Raw genomic sequence first — 17,925 nt, 5'->3', positions numbered from 1 at the left:
CGAGTACGCATAGCAAGTTTTAAACCAACCCAAGTAGTAGGAATATTAGCAGGACGTGCTCTACAATGTTCAGACCACCAAATAGAAGCAAAATCTTTGAACTCACAAGTAGCAGCACTAACACGCAAGTGATCAGTGTACTTTAAACATGCAAAGCGTTGTTCTACTTCCAATTCCCATGTAAGATATGCCTCAGGTTTATATCTACCCTCAAATGGCGGAATATTCAGTTTAAGTTTAGCAACATGATCATCATCACGTACCAGCCGTGGAGGTGGGCGAGCGTTGCGGTTCAGTTGTCGTGGACGACCAGGTGCAGGTTGTTCGACTTCCTCGCCGTCCAGCACGTTCTCATCTACCAGCTCTGACGTGAGCATAACCCTTCGGGTACTCGACATTGCCATACCCGGTGCAAACTATGAAGCTGGACCAGCACAAGGACTCGACGAGCTGGACCTGCACGCGCCTCAACTTGGACTACAAGGAAAGAAGACTCCAACACGAATCCTACTAGGACTCTTGTAAACCCTAGTTTGGCTGATATATAAAGCCAGGCAGGGGCACCCCTTAGGGACACACAACCAGAAACATAATCATATAGGCGACACGCCTGGAAACCGCAATCCGCGGATTAGAACTAGACTAGATCCAACAACTCCGCCTATGGCGGCCCCCTATACTGGATTGCTAGCAGGACGTAGCGATCCTCCACCGCGGGGACGTGAACCTGGGTACGTCGTGTACCGCCTCGCTCCCGGAACTTCCGTCGTCGCCTTTCTCTAAAACCCAAGCCCCTCATGGTGGGCATTGCCGAGGAATCGCCTCGTCAATTGGCGCCGTCTGTGGGAAACGTGACGCTGAATTTTGTTCCGGGCGGGAATTCATCGTCATCATCAACAATAATCAAGATCGGATGAGACCGCGTGCGCCGATAAGCATAGCTACATGATTCATCCAGAAGAAGCAAACAGCAAGGAAAGATTAGTTAATCAAATCGATAGCAGCAAGGTATTGAGAAGTTCTCAAGGACTTGAGAGAAACAACGAAGACGGCGTATGCCAATCTATAATATCTAAATAGGAGCAACCCACTAAGTGATTTCTCTTAACATGCAAGCTATCCAACTCATCAAATATGTTTAGACCAATCATAATCTCCCACATTAGCAGCCTGCCATGTCATTAATTTTATATTTTTTTCTCTCTTGCAAATGATCTATCTATAAGCAAAACCGTAGCCTGGCATGTCATTATTTTTGTACGATGCAACACTTCAACATCGCCACTTTATTTCATGCAGTAACTGAAGCCTTAGTGCTAATAATATTCCACTTTGTTTTTCCCCGTCTTTACACATCCTCATCTACCCAGCAGCGAGCACCCTACCATCTTCTTTGTAAAAGGGGGAACAAACACTTAATCCCTTTGATTAATAGAAAGGCAATTCAGATACGCAGCCATGTAATGTCTCCGAACGAACGCTCGCATGAAACCTCTACTCTGAACCGCTCTGCTTTCAACACTTCAGACTTCACCTTCAGATTTCATCCATCCGAGAGTGCTCTGATTCATACTATGTCCAGGTATGGTGATTGTTGTCTCAATGGAGGTTCGATCTTTGGTCTGCTAATATTTTTTACCTTGAGTGTAAGAAGATCACTAGACATCAATTTGTTCCGTCCTCTCCAGGTTGGTATCTTCTTAAATGTTTATCTAACTATGGATTTCAAGGTTTTGTTACTGAGATACAAGGAGATGTAATTTGTGACTGGACAGCACGGGGATTTCTTTTGTATGGTTATAGAGCTTCCATACTGGATTTGCCTATTTCTCAGACTGCTATCGACTAAATAAAATTCAGTTTGCATATATTAGGTGCCATCTTCGATTGAAATATCGAATCAGGTATTGGTTCTAGGCAGATCTTTTCCATTGTTTCATTTTGGTACCACAATCATTCAATTTGTTGGAGGTTTTGAAGGTTGTACAGTAAATGCTTAGGCATGTCGGAGTTGAACTCATGTTCTCAGTTCATTTTTTTAAGGAGGATCACATGATCTACAAAGAAAACATGCAAGCTTCGAAGTTTGAGAGGATTTCCGCCGCAACGCGCGGGGTATCATCTAGTTCACAATACAGCTAGAGGGCAATCGCATGGCATCATTGTCAGTAATCCCCGACGGGATCATCGTGCGGCCGGCATCCATATTGTGTTCAGACTGTGATAATGGAAAAGAAAAGGATTAATTCGCCGAGAAGCTGTGCAGACGAGTAGCAGGAACGAGAAAAGGCAACTCACGTCTTCAGCAGCTCCAAGGAAATCCAAGGCTTGTACGACAGCCCGGCCGGCAGCCGACCGAAAAAGTCAATTCGCTTGCCTAGCACACTCGATGAGTCCATGAGTTTCACGGCCGGACATCCAAACCCATCTATCTTTTTCTCCTATCAATTATAATATTAATTATTTAATACAAAACTAACTCTTTGCATGCATATTGATTACATACGAGGGACGAGATTACAGAGCAAGCCATCAGTTGGCGCTAGAAGGAGGGCACTCGAAGGATCTTGATTCTTCAACGAGGAATTCTCTCGAATGAGCGCTGGACAACTTCGCCGACCCCATTCATATCGCCGACTTCTTTCTGCCAAACGTGGCTCAACCTCGCCGTCATACACTCACCATCCGACACAAAAATATCAGGTGCTATATTTCTAATTAAGTAAAATTTATTTTTAGCCAAATATTTTTGGCTCGTACTTTATGCACAGTTTTTGCGCCGTAATATGACTGCAGATCGGAACAAGCTTCAACTGCTTCACCGTGCATAGTCGCCACGCTCGAGGCTCGCTCGTTGCATCACGGACTTGATATATCCGGGAGCTCGCCCGTCGACTGCCCGGCTCGGCTGACCGCGCCCGCCACTGCGCACTCTTCTTACTCGGGGGCTCGCCTGCCGCGGACCCGACATTACGGACCCGATATATTCGGATGCTCACCCGCCGCGGATCGGCCATATCGACTACATCCTCTTCATCGACCACGTTTGCATGGCGCCCGCATGGACTATCTTGGATGGCGGAATTATTTCGGCTGCGCCCGCCGGCATGAATTATCTTGGATGGCGCAATTATCTCGGCTGCGCCCGCCGGCATGAATTATCTTGGATGGCGTAATTATTTCGGTTGCGCCCGCCGCACGGACTATCTTTGGCCGTGCAACTATTTTGACTGCGCCTGCAAGAACTAAGTGTTTCTCTTTCTTTCGCCACACCCGATAATTGAGGAGGCGCCATTACATCGTTACCTCCAGTACTCTCGATTACTCGGTGGATTTATTTTCCCCGAATCAGTGGATTTATTTTCTCCATCATCTATGATTACTCGATGGACTTGTCTTCTTCGGCTCTGGATATATCTTCTCCCGATGCACTCTCAGGTTGGTGGATTCATCATCTGGAATATTCAATGGATATCATCTTATTTAATATCGACCCGATGGGATCCCATCGGGAGCACTGGAATTACTCGGGAGCTCCTGGAAGATCTTCAACTATTTCTCCCATCGGGAGCGCCGGTTCGCTGGAACCCAAGAAGATATGAAGACTATTACTCCCATCGGGAGCTCCGGTTCGTTGGAATTCAAGCAAGATTTGAAGACTCTTTATACCTGAAATTGCCATCTAAAAGCTGTTGAAGATTCGACTAGGCTAACGGTCCCTTGAAGATTTGAATGTGCTCACAGTCCCTTGAAGATTCGACTGTGCTCACGGTCCCTTGAAGATTTGACTAAGCTCACGGTCCCCTGAAGATTACAACGGGGACCTTGCTCTTTTTCTTTGCTATAGATGCCTCAAAGAGTGCCGCAGATAGCAAGGATCATGAAACAACGGGACCTTGCTCTTTTCCTTCGCTATAGATGCCTCAAAGAGTGCCGCAGATAGCAAGGATAATGAAACAATGGGGACCTTGCTCTTTTCCTTCGCTATAGATGCCTCAAAGAGTGCCGCATATAGCAAGGATCATGAAACAACGGGGACCTTGCTCTTTTCCTTCGCTATAGATGCCTCAAAGAGTGCCGCAGATAGCAAGGATCATGAAACAACGGGGACCTTGCTCTTTTCCTTCGCTATAGATGCCTCAAAGAGTGCCGTAGATAGCAAGGATCATGAAATAAACAAGGACGCTGACCTTTCCCTCTGCTATAGATGCCTCTACGAGCGCCGAGTCTGGAAATACATATAAAACAACCCACTTTCGATATTTTACGTATGGAAATATCAAAGAACAACGGGCTCATCGACAGAGTTAGTGCTTCCGATACATTCGGGAGCTGCTGTCAGAACATACATCGGTTGAAAGCAAAGTTGCACATACAACGGGTTTAGCAAGACCCGCAACACGAGCTGATCACTCAAATGATTTGCTGCCGATAAACTTACAAACAATGGCATCAACGATGCTCAAGGTGCATTAAGAATTGCCCCTTGAAATAAACAACAATGTGTCAACGGCACCTGAAGAAAACTATAAACATCGAGTTGCTCGACTCACGGTTGCAAGCATCAGTATCCAGACTCGGGGGCTACTTCCATTGGGAGCGCTGGACGTGCACCCGATAAAATCATCGGCTCCTTCTGGGTATCATCCGAATCATCGGCTCCTCCTGGGTATCATCCGAATCATCGGCTCCTCCTGGGTATCATCCGAATCATCGGCTCCTCTGGGCCATCATCCAAATCATCGGTTCCTCTGGGACAAGATCCAAATCATCGGCTCCTCTGGGCCATCATCCAAGTCATCGGCTCCTCTGGGCCATCATCCAAATCATCGGCTCCTCTGGGCCATCATCCAAATCATCGAATCCTCTGAGACATCTACGGTATTTGACTTAGCATTTTTAACACCCTATACATAACTATTTCATATTTATCTACAGGCTCGGGGGCTACTCCCATCGGGAGCGCTAGTTGCGCACTCGATAAAAAATGGAAGCCTCGTCGACATCAAAATCAAGACCTTCGAGTAGTACAACTTGAGTCTATGCGTGACTACAAGCACCCGCCCATAGACTCGGGGGCTACTCCCATCGGGAGCGCTTCGCGCACCCGACAGAAAGCAACTTCGACTCTACATCAAGCACAAGATTCAACAGATGATCAAGACATTCGGCGAAGACGACTTTAGTCCCTGCCCGAAGCTTCACTTCGGCCAAGCACTCGGGGGCTACTGTCGTGGGCATAACCCTTCGGGTACTCGACATTGCCATACCCGGTGCAAACTATGAAGCTGGATGATGACCCACAAGTATAGGGGGTGTATCGTAGTATCTTCGATAAGTAAGAATGTCGATCCCAACGAGGAGCAGAAGGTGTTGACAAGCAGTTTCGATGAAGGATTCACTGTAAATGCTCACAGACAAGTATTCAGGGGGTTTTGATGTAACAGATGAATAAAGTACGAGTAAGTAAAGTGCGAGAGTAACAATTGCAGCGAGTGGCCCAATCCTTTTTAGCACAAAGGACAAGCCGGTTTGTTTACTTATAATGACCAAACGTTCTCGAGGACACACGGGATTTTAGTCTAGTGCTTTCGCTACATACGGCTAAATAATCTTCATTGTTTTGATAAGTGTTGTGTGGGTGAACCTATGCTAATGTACCGCCCTTCCTAGGACTAATACATACTTGTGATTATACCCCTTGCAAGCATCCGCAACTACAAGAAAGTAATTAAGAATAAATCTAACCACAGCCTTAAATTCTGAGATCCTGCTATCCCTCCTGCATCGATATACCAACGGGGGTTTAGGTTTCTTTCACTCCGGCAACCCCGCAATTGGCAAACGAGTACAAGATGCATTCCCCTAGGCCCATAAAGGTGAAGTGTCATGTAGTCGACGTTCACATGACACCACTAGAAGAATAACACCACAACTTAAATATCATAACATTGAATATTACTCAACCATAGTTCACTACTAACATTTAGACTTCACCCATGTCCTCAAGAACTAAACGAACTACTCACGAGACATCATATGGAACATGATCAGAGGTGATATGATGATGAATAACAATCTGAACATAAACCTCGGTTCAACGGTTTCACTCGATAGCATCAACAACAAGTAGAAATCAATACCGGGAGAGTTTCCCCTATCAAACAATCAAGATCAAACCCAAATTGCTACGGCGGTGACGATGTCCAGCGGTGGAGACGGCGGTGATGATGGTGTAATGATGATGATGGTGATGGAGATGATGTCCAGCTCGATGACGTTGACGATGGCGTCGATTTCCCCCTCCCGGAGGGAATTTCCCCGGCGGATCTCAGCCCGCCGGAGAGCTCTTTTCTCTCTGGTGTTCTCCGCCCCGCAGAGGCGGCTGTAACTCTTCGTGAGGTACCCTCTGTGGCTTAGGTCTTCGGGACGAAGGATTTCGCGAAGAAAAGGAGGCGAAAGGGGCTGTGGGGCCCCCTCACCACCAGGTGGCGCGGCCAGGCCATGGGCCGCGCCGCCCTATGGTCTGGGCCCACCTTGGGTCCAGCTGGCTCCCCCTTCTGGCTTCCTTCGTCATCTGGAAAAATAGGATTTTTGGTATAATTTCCTTCCACAGTTGATCTTCCGAAATATTGCGTTCTGACGGTGCTTTTTCCAGTAGAATCCTGGCTCCGGTGCTCGATCCTCCAATAATGATGAAACATGCAAAATAGATGAAATAACATAAGTATTGTGTCCAAACATGAAATATATCAATGAATAACAGCAAATTATGATATAAAATAGTGATGCAAATTGGACGTATCAACTCCCCCCAAGCTTAGACTTCGCTTGTCCCCAAGCGAAACTGAACTCGGTAAACAGGACCACATGTTTATGGAGTGAAGAGTCGATAAATAAAATACGGACAAGAAGCATCATATTCATTCACACAAGACATTCTAGTAAACAACTTCCTCATATAACTCAACTTGAAACAAGTATAAGGTAATCACAAATAGAGGTGCATAAGAAATCATAGTTGGTGATGGCAAACTTCGTTCTTGGTCAGAGAACAATTAACAGGTTATATTTATCTATTGAGCAGCGCTCTCATGTTAAAGTTTATAAGGCACAACTTGCATACTCAATCATAATAGTCTCCTCATAATCATTGATAACTTGCAAAGCTATATTAATTCAGATAAAACTTGTACTAAACAAGGAAGAATAAAGACATGATGAAGCAAATCACAATATAATGGTTTGATCACAACAACTCAAATGCTTGCTTGAGATGGAGGGAAATAGGTTTACTGACTCAACATAAAGTAGAAGACAGGCCCTTCGCTGAGGGAAGCAGGGATTAAATCATGTGCTAGAGCTTTTTCAGTTTTGAAATCATATAGAGATAATAAAAGTAACATTTTGAGAGGTGTTTGTTGTTGTCAACGACTGGTAGCGGGTACTCTAACCCCCTTGCCAGACAACCTTCAAAGAGCGGCTCCCATTTTATTTTTATTTTGTGTGGCACTACTTCCAACCTTTCTTTCACAAACCATGGCTAACCGAATCCTCGGGTGCCTGCCAACAATCTCATACCATGAAGGAGTGCCTTTTTATTTTAGTTTTATTATGATGACACTCCCCCCAACCTTTGCTTACACAAGCCATGGCTAACCGAATCCTTCGGGTGCCGTCCATCAATCACATACCATGGAGGAGTGTCTATTTAGTTTAATTAATTTGGGACTGGGAATCCCATTGCCAGCTCTTTTTGCAAAATTATTGGATAAGCGGATGAAGCCACTAGTCCATTGGTGAAAGTTGCCCAACAAGATTGAAAGATAAAACACCACATACTTCCTCATGAGCTATAAAACATTGACACAAATAAGAGATAGTAAATTTTGAATTGTTTAAAGGTAGTACACGAAGTATTTACTTGGAATGGCAGAAAATACCATGTAGTAGGTAGGTATGGTGGACACAAATGGCATAGGTTTGGGTTAAGGTTTGGATGCACGAGAAGTATTCCCTCTCAGTACAGGTCTTTGGCTAGCAAGGTTAATTAGCAAGCATATGAGTCGAGGGAAACAAACAAATATACATGTGATAGAAGTAATCATGCATCTTCCTTATAAGCACAAACAGTTTTAACTTCAGAATAATAAGCTATGAGCTAACAAGAAAGAAAGACAATGAAACAACTACATGTATTTCTCTTTTCTACTTAAACCTCAAAGTGTTGTTGCTATTGACCAATGCTAAGTTTGCCAAAACCAAATAGATTTATTCAATGCTCCCAAAGTGATACCAATACTAACAACAAGGTAAATCATATAATAGAGATTGCAAACTAAAATAAGATGTGCAATATGTAAATGATAAGACTTCTCATTAATATTCCATAACGATAACTCACACCAAGGGATACATAGACAACCAACTAAAGGAGAGATACTTCCAAACTGCAACCCATTTATATGATAACTTCCCTACTCATGATATGACACTACTTGACAGTAAAAAGTAAAAGGTAGTGATGATGTGATACCGCGGCACTCCCCCAAGCTTGGAACAAACCAAGGGGATGCCAATACCGATGATGAATTACTCCTTCGGCGATGGTGGTGATGAATTCCTGACAAGCTTCTCAACAAGCTCTTGAAGCTCATCAATCTTGTACGTGAGGTTGCGAATCATCTCCGAATTGTGCTCGACGCGGTTAAGAAGTATGTCCGACGGCGAGTCCCAACTCTTGGAGTTATTTCCCACTCTTCACCCTCAGGCTTCGCCCTTCCTGATAAAGATGTCTTCGGAGCTAGGTAATGACGTGGAACCCCTCCTCCGGTGCGAATTCTTGCGCTCTTGTTTGCACTGAAGGGGTTGTCCACCACCTTGACGCTTGCGACAGTAGCACGCTGGTGTGCACGCGAGTCTTCCTCCACCTCTTCTTCATCTTCTTCCTTGTTCTCCTCTTTCCACTCAAGATCTTGATTATCTTCATCCGGAAGCTCCTTGCCCTTGTTCTTGGAGACCATGGTGCTTCTAAACTGAAAACGGATCCTGGCAGAAACAGCTCGAAACAAAACACGTCGAGAAAACAATATACAGACCTCCAGGGGTCCGGGGGATTATATAGCAAAAAATTTCACGACAAAAGGAAAGTACCAGATCGAACCAGAGTCGGAAAGGGGCGACGAGGCGGCCAGCTCATAGGGCGGCGCGGGCCCAAGCCAGGCCGCGCCGGCCTATGGTGGAACGCCCTCGTGCGTCTCCTCCACTCCGTTTCGATCTCGTAATTTTTCATATTTTCCAAAAACAGCAAAAATATTGTTCGGAAAGTAAATTGCGAACTTTTCATTACCAGTACTGTTACCTATTCAAAATCGAGTTCTGGCGGACTGTCAATTTGTCCTTTGATGAAGGCCTCCAGTGTTTCCACTCGAATAATATCAACATCAACATTATAAGAATCACCTGAGATAATAATGCTTGAGTCTTTGTCCATTTACCACTTGCGTAGCATTGCCTTGGAGAGAGCTAATTTTAATTGCTCCTGAACGATACACCTCCTCAACAACATATGGTCCTTCCCATTTCGAGAGTAATTTCCCTGCAAAGAATCTGAGACGAGACCGATACAATAGGACTTTATCCCCAATATTAAATTCTCTTTCGATAATCCTTCTATCATGCCATTTTTTAACTCTCTTTAAAGAGTTTAGCATTTTCATAAGCTTCACTTCTCCATTCATCTAGAGAACTCAGTTGCAACAACCTCTTATTACCGGCAAGTTTAGGATCTTTATTTAATTCTCTAACAGCCCAATAAGCTTTGTGCTCTAGTTCTAAAGGTAAATGACAAGCTTTCCCATAAACCATTTTATAAGGTGACATTCCCATGGCATTTTTATAAGCAGTTCTATAAGCCCATAGTGCATCCTTCAATTTACTAGCCCAATTCTTTCTAGTTTTATTAACAGTCTTTTCCAAGATAGATTTAATCTCTCTATTTGATAATTCTACTTGCCCACTAGTTTGAGGATGATAAGCGGAAGCAATTCTATGATTAATACCATATCTAGCAAGAGTTTTTCTAAAACCACCATGAATAAAATGAGAACCTCCATCAGTTATAATATATCTAGGAACTCCAAATCTAGGAAAAATAATATCTAAAAGCATTCTTAAAGAGGTCTCACCATCAGCACTTTTTGTAGGTATGGCTTCCACCCATTTAGTAACATAATCAACAGCAACAAGTATATGAGTGTTACCTTCTGAAGAGGGAAAAGGTCCCATGAAGTCAAATCCCCAACAATCGAACGGTTCAATAACAAGAGTATAATTCATAGGCATTTCATTGCGTCTGGAGATATTACCAACCCTTTGGCATTCATCACAAGATAAAATAAACTTCCTTGCATCTTTGAAGAGAGTTGGCCAATAAAAACCTGATTGTAGAACCTTTTGCGCGGTTCTTTCTCCGGCGTGATGTCCTCCATAAGCACTACCATGACATTTACTCAATATCTCTTGTTGTTCATACTCGGGAACACATCTTCGCAGAATACCATCCACTCCTTCTTTATATAAGTGTGGGTCATCCCAAAAATAATGCCTCAAGTCATAAAAGAATTTCCTCCTTTGCTGAGCTGAAAAGGTTGGAGGCAAGTACTTGGAAACAATAAAGTTAGCATAATCAGCATACCAAGGACTGTCTCGCGAACTCACCTTTATTGCAGCCAATTGTTCATTTGGAAAACTATCATTAACGGGAACAGGATCATAAGCAATATTTTCCAATCTAGACAAATTATCAGCAACAGGATTATCAGCACCTTTCCTATCTACAATATGTAAATCAAATTCTTGCAACAGAAGTACCCATCTAATAAGCCTTGGCTTTGCATCTTTCTTTTGCATAAGGTATCTAATTGCAGCATGATCAGTATGAATAGTAACTTTTGAATCAACAATATAAGATCTAAACTTATCACAAGCAAAGACTACAGCTAACAATTCCTTTTCAGTAGTAGCATAATTTCTTTGAGCAGCATCAAGAGTTTTACTAGCATAATGAATAACATTCAATTTTTTGTTTACTCGCTGTCCAAGAACAGCGCCTACAGCAAAGTCACTAGCATCACACATAATTTCAAATGGTAAGTTCCAATCAGGAGGTTCAACTATAGGAGCAGTTGTTAAGGCTTTCTTTAGAGTTTCAAAAGCTTCCTTACAATCATCATCAAAAACAAAAGGTACATCTTTTTGAAGAAGATTAGTAAGATGCTTTGAAATCTTGGAGAAATCTTTAATAAACCTCCTATAAAACCCAGCATGACCAAGAACACTATGAATACCTTTAACATCCCTAGGATAGGGCATCTTCTCAATTGCTTCAACTTTAGCTCTATCAACCTCAATACCTCTCTCGGAAATTTTATGTCCCAATACAATTCCTTCATTAACCATAAAGTGGCATTTCTCCCAATTAAGAACAAGGTTAGTTTCTTCACATCTCTGCAAAACTTTATCAAGGTTCCGCAAGCAATTATCAAAAGAATTCCCATAGACAGAAAAATCATCCATGAATACCTCTACAATACTCTCGCAAAAGCCATGAAAAATAGCAGACATGCATCTTTGAAAAGTAGCAGGAGCATTACATAAACCAAAAGGCATACGTCTATAAGCATAAGTTCCATAGGGACAAGTAAAAGTGGTTTTCTCTTGATCCTTAGTTTTAACAGCAATTTGCGAAAACCCAGAATAACCATCAAGAAAGCAAAAATGAGTATTTTTAGATAACCTTTCTAACATTTGATCAATAAAAGGCAAAGGGTAATGATCTTTTTTAGTAACTTTATTAACTTTTCGATAATCAATGCACATTCTATACCCTACAACTACTCTTTGAGGTATGAGCTCATCATTATCATTAGGCACAACAGTCATTCCTCCTTTCTTAGGAACACAATGCACAGGACTAACCCATCTACTATCAGCAATAGGATATATAATACCAGCTTCAAGAAGTCGTAATACCTCATTTCTTACCACATCCTTCATCTTAGGAATTAGACGACACTGAGGTTCAACAACAGGCTTCGCATCATCTTCCATATTAATGGCGTGTTGGCAGATAGAGGGAGAAATCCCCTTCAAATCATCAAGAGTGTAGCCAATAGCACATCGGTGTTTCTTCAATATTTCCAATAACCTTTCTTCTTCAAACTCTTTAAGCTTAGAACTAATAATAACATGATATATTTTCTTATCATCAATATGAGCATATTTAAGATTATCAGGCAAAGGTTTTAAATCAAAGACAGGATCTTCCTTTGGTGGTGGTGTTGTACCCAGATCTTCCACCGGTAAATCATGCTTAAGAATAGGTTGGCGAAGAAAAATTTCCTCAAGCTCATCTCTTTCTTTCTTAAAAACTTCACTCTCGCTATTCTCCAAATGTTGCCGCAAAGGATTATTAGGAACAAGAACAATAGATGCACACTGTTCCATTTTAAAATCATTACTAGGCAAATCAGCTTTATAAGGAGTTTTGGTAAATTTAGAGAAGTTAAACTCATAAGATTCACCAGCAAATTTAGTCAAAATTTTCTCTTTCTTGCAATCTATAATAGCTCCACAAGTATTTAGAAAAGGTCTACCAAAAATGATAGGACAATAATCACTAGCAGCAGAACCAAGTACCAAAAAGTCAGCAGGATATTTAATCTTACCACATAGGACTTCCACATCGCGAACAATACCAATTGGAGAAATAGTTTCTCTATTAGCCAGCTGAATAACCACATCAATATCTTCAAGTTCACAAGAACCAATTTCGTGCATAATCTCCATATAAAGCTCATAAGGAATAGCACTAATACTTGCACCAATATCACATAAACCATAATAGCAATGATCACCAATTCTAACAGATAGCATAGGAACACTAGCTTGCTTGGGTTTATTAGGATGTGAAACAATATTAGAAGCATCTTCACAGAAAATAATATGACCTTCCTCCAAATTTTCAGTCACAAGATCTTTAACTATTGCAACAACAGGTTCAACTTTTATTTGTTCTTCAAGTTCTATAGGTTTCTTTTCACTTTTATGAACCGCACTATTTATAACAGAGTACTCCTTCATTTTAGCAGGGAAAGGAGTTTTTTCAATATAAGCTTCAGGAATAACATGATCAACAGTTTCGACTACAACGCATTTATTAATAGATGAATCGATTTTATGTTTATACGGTTCATGATACTTATCAAAATTCTTCTTAGGCAATTCATAATGAGAGGAAAAAGCTTTATAAAGATTTGCAGCAACTTGAGAATCAAGACCATAAGTAGCACTCATATTACGAAATTTATCAGTATCCATAAAAGCTTCAATGCATTTATAATCATAATTTATACCTGATTCTCTATCTTTGTCGATTTCCCATCCTTCAGTACTTTCCTGGATCCGATTAAGAAGGTCCCTTTTAAACTCTTCCTTGTTGCGCGTGAATGATCCAGAACAAGAAGTATCCAGCAAGGTCTTGTCTTCAAAAGAAAGTCTTGCATAGAAATTATCAATAATAACATTACCAGGAAGCTCATGAATGGGGCATTTGAGCATTAAAGACTTCAATCTCCCCCAAGCTTGGGCAATACTCTCTCCATCATGAGGCCAAAAATTATATATGCGGTTCCGATCCTTGTGAATTTCACTTGGAGGATAGAACTTAGAATAAAACCGGGGCACAATATCATTCCATTCAAGATAATCCCCATTATCCAGTAATTTATACCAATGCGCCGCTTTACCAGACAGCGATATAGAGAATAGTTTCTTCCTCACTTCATCCATAGCAATACCTGCACACTTGAATAAACCGCATAATTCATGCAAGAACAGTAAATGATCTCCAGGGTGGATAGTTCCATCCCCTGTATAACGGTTATTCACTACGCGTTCAATAATTTTCATAGGTATTTTGTATGGTATCTCTTCTTTACCTGGCGCCTCATCCACTACCTTTGCAGTAGTAGCGGATTTCCCAAATAAACATTCAAGAGGAGATCTCTCCATAATGAATTATGGCGTGCAGCGAGAAATAAAATCAGCACAAACAGTAGATATTTCCCTTACCAATTCCACTTACCAATAGCGCTTCACTCCCCGGCAACGGCGCCGAGAAAATAGTCTTGATGACCCACAAGTATAGGGTGTATCGTAGTATCTTCGATAAGTAAGAATGTCGATCCCAACGAGGAGCAGAAGGTGTTGACAAGCAGTTTCGATGAAGGATTCACTTTGTAAATGCTCACGAGACAAGTATTCGGGGGTTTTGATGTAACAGATGAATAAAGTACGAGTAAGTAAAGTGCGAGAGTAACAATTGCAGCGAGTGGCCCAATCCTTTTTAGCACAAAGGACAAGCCGGTTTGTTTACTTATAATGACCAAACGTTCTCGAGGACACACGAGATTTTAGTCTAGTGCTTTCGCTACATACGGCTAAATAATCTTCATTGTTTTGATAAGTGTTGTGTGGGTGAACCTATGCTAATGTACCGCCCTTCCTAGGACTAATACATACTTGTGATTATACCCCTTGCAAGCATCCGCAACTACAAGAAAGTAATTAAGAATAAATCTAACCACAGCCTTAAACTCTGAGATCCTGCTATCCCTCCTGCATCGATATACCAACGGGGTTTAGGTTTGTCACTCCGGCAACCCCGCAATTGGCAAACGAGTACAAGATGCATTCCCCTAGGCCCATAAAGGTGAAGTGTCATGTAGTCGACGTTCACATGACACCACTAGAAGAATAACACCACAACTTAAATATCATAACATTGAATATTACTCAACCATAGTTCACTACTAACATTTAGACTTCACCCATGTCCTCAAGAACTAAATGAACTACTCACGAGACATCATATGGAACATGATCAGAGGTGATATGATGATGAATAACAATCTGAACATAAACCTCGGTTCAACGGTTTCACTCAATAGCATCAACAACAAGTAGAAATCAATACCGGGAGAGTTTCCCCTATCAAACAATCAAGATCAAACCCAAATTGCTACGGCGGTGACGATGTCCAGCGGTGGAGACGGCGGTGATGATGGTGGAGATGATGATGATGGTGATGGAGATGATGTCCAGCTCGATGACGGTGACGATGGCGTCGATTTCCCCCTCCCGGAGGGAATTTCCCCGGCGGATCTCAGCCCGCCGGAGAGCTCTTTTCTCTCTGGTGTTCTTCGCCCCGCAGAGGCGGCTGTAACTCTTCGTGAGGTACCCTCTGTGGCTTAGGTCATCGGGACGAAGGATTTCGCGAAGAAAAGGAGGCGAAAGGGGCTGTGGGGCCCCCTCACCACCAGGTGGCGCGGCCAGGCCATGGGCCGCGCCACCCTATGGTCTGGGCCCACCTTGGGTCCAGCTGGCTCCCCCTTCTGGCTTCCTTCGTCATCTGGAAAAATAGGATTTTTGGTATAATTTCCTTCCACAGTTGATCTTCCGAAATATTGCGTTCTGACGGTGCTTTTTCCAGCAGAATCCTGGCTCCGGTGCTCGATCCTCCAATAATGATGAAACATGCAAAATAGATGAAATAACATAAGTATTGTGTCCAAACATGAAATATATCAATGAATAACAGCAAATTATGATATAAAATAGTGATGCAAATTGGATGTATCACTGCACCAGCACAAGGACTCGACGAGCTGGACCTGCACGCGCCTCAACTTGGACTACAAGGAAAGAAGACTCCAACACGAATCCTACTAGGACTCTTGTAAACCCTAGTTTGGCTGATATATAAAGCCAGGCAGGGGCACCCCTTAGGGACACACAACCAGAAACATAATCATATAGGCGACACGCCTGGAAACCGCAACCCGCGGATTAGAACTAGACTAGATCCAACAACTCCGCCTATGGCGGCCCCCTGTACACATATATTCATATACTGGATTGCTAGCAGGACGTAGCGATCCTCCACCGCGGGGACGTGAACCTGGGTACGTCGTATACCGCCTCGCTCCCGGAACTTCCGTCGTCGCCTTTCTCTAAAAACCCAAGCCCCTCATGGTGGGCATTGCCGAGAATCGCCTCGTCAAGCTCGTCCTCATCCCCTTCATAGTCTTCGTGTCCTTCATCAGAAGGCGCGTCAGGTGCGGCTGCTGCAGCAGGAGCGGTACCCGCAGGCACATCTGCACGAGGAACGCGGCGTGCGCGTCGTCGCACGTTGTCGCTAGGTGGCGGCAACCGAGTCAAGATCTCCTGGAACTTGGCGTCAAGCTTGGAGTTGAAATCTGTCTCAAGGCCATCCAGCTTGTCCAGCGCATCGGTGAGTTTGGCATCAACATCACCAATGCGCGCATCGACGTCGCATGCATGCCCGCCCAAAAGGTGGGTGAAGTGAGCATGCAAATGCTCAGACGTCATCTTGGCCGGGTCAACAGCGGCCAGTGTAGGTCCTGACATGGTTAGTACACAAAGAGCACAAATGTATATGCCTACAAACTACGGAATATGGTGGTTCACGCGCAATTCGTCAAGCAAAATACAAAGCTCTTACAAGTTCTTACCAAACAGGAGGAAGGTGATACGGCAACCAACAAGGATCAGCGTCTCCAAAGATTGCCAAAGCGATTACCAGGTGTCGACACAGTGCGCGTGGAGACAATATGTAGAGTTGTAGGAAGGCTAATATGGTAGCAAAACAGCAATTGTCAAAATAGCAATGCAATATTGAAAGTATGCTCAACAACGGTACTGTGCAGGTCCTAGGCTAGACCGTACTAGAGATGCGAGCCTAGAACACTAGCGAGGTCACGGCGCGGCACACAAGCAACTAGCAGCGATGAGGTGGCGATGATGTGGCGACGCGAGGTGCAAAAAATCACTATGATGGCAAGTGTCTCAAACTGATCTCCAAGGTCTAAAAACAGTCTAGCCTCAGAAAAAAATTTGTCGAAATTTTGGAGGTGCTCCGGAAAGCGCGCAGGCGCAAAAAAAATGTCGGTATAACGGCCAGTGGCGAAAAGTGATCGCCAAAGTGAAAAACCAATGTAGCCAGAAAAAATTTTCGGAGGCGTTTACAGACTTTTTTTTGCTCTCCTTCACAATTTTTTACCGGCGGCCGAAACTTAACTCACGGGAATTTTTTTTCTACACGGACGAAATTAGAAGGAAATAGCTATTAAGGAAAACAATAAAACCTTAGTCTACACGGACTCTAACGCGGCAGAGAAACAACACAAATCCATGTCGTGGTAGGAACAGGGGTATATGGGCGATGTATATGTGTGTGGCGGAAACGATCTGGTGGGTGTATATGGAACTGGCGGAAGTATATGGTGGGTGTATCTGGCAGTGGCGGGAGTATATGGTGGGTGTATATGGTAGTGGCGGAAATATATGGTGGGTGTATATGGCGGTGATTTGCGTATGGTGCAAGTGGGCGGCGGCGTGACTAATATGACCAGAACTCAAAACTCTAAAGGAACTAGACGCTAAGACCAGCAACTCGACACGAAGATGCAGACACAAATTCAACTATGCAAAACTGGAAAGACAATGCAAGGCGTGGCAGGGGGTTTATGGGATGATATGATCTAAACCCTAACGGTATTTTTTTGGCTTTTTTCGTGGTTTATGGGATGATGGCAGATGCAATCTACACTAGGAAACAGTAAAATCTCATCGAGCAACCTGAAATCTGATACCACTTGATTGGGCAAAGGTGGCCGATCTTTCGATGAGACGTGTGAATGTTCTAGGACGTCGCCTAGAGGGGGGGTGAATAGGCGGTGTATAAAAACTTCTACTAGAGAGCTAAACTATGCGGAATAAAACTACAAGTGTTTAATAGTTTAGCTCAAAGCCTAACAACTAGGGGTTTGCCTAAGTGCTCCA

The sequence above is a fragment of the Lolium perenne genome, chromosome 3 (assembly GCF_019359855.2).
Source record: "Lolium perenne isolate Kyuss_39 chromosome 3, Kyuss_2.0, whole genome shotgun sequence".
NCBI classification, from domain to species: domain Eukaryota; kingdom Viridiplantae; phylum Streptophyta; class Magnoliopsida; order Poales; family Poaceae; genus Lolium; species Lolium perenne.
The sequence above is the reverse complement of the archived record's forward strand: the minus strand, read 5'-3'. Positions refer to the sequence as shown.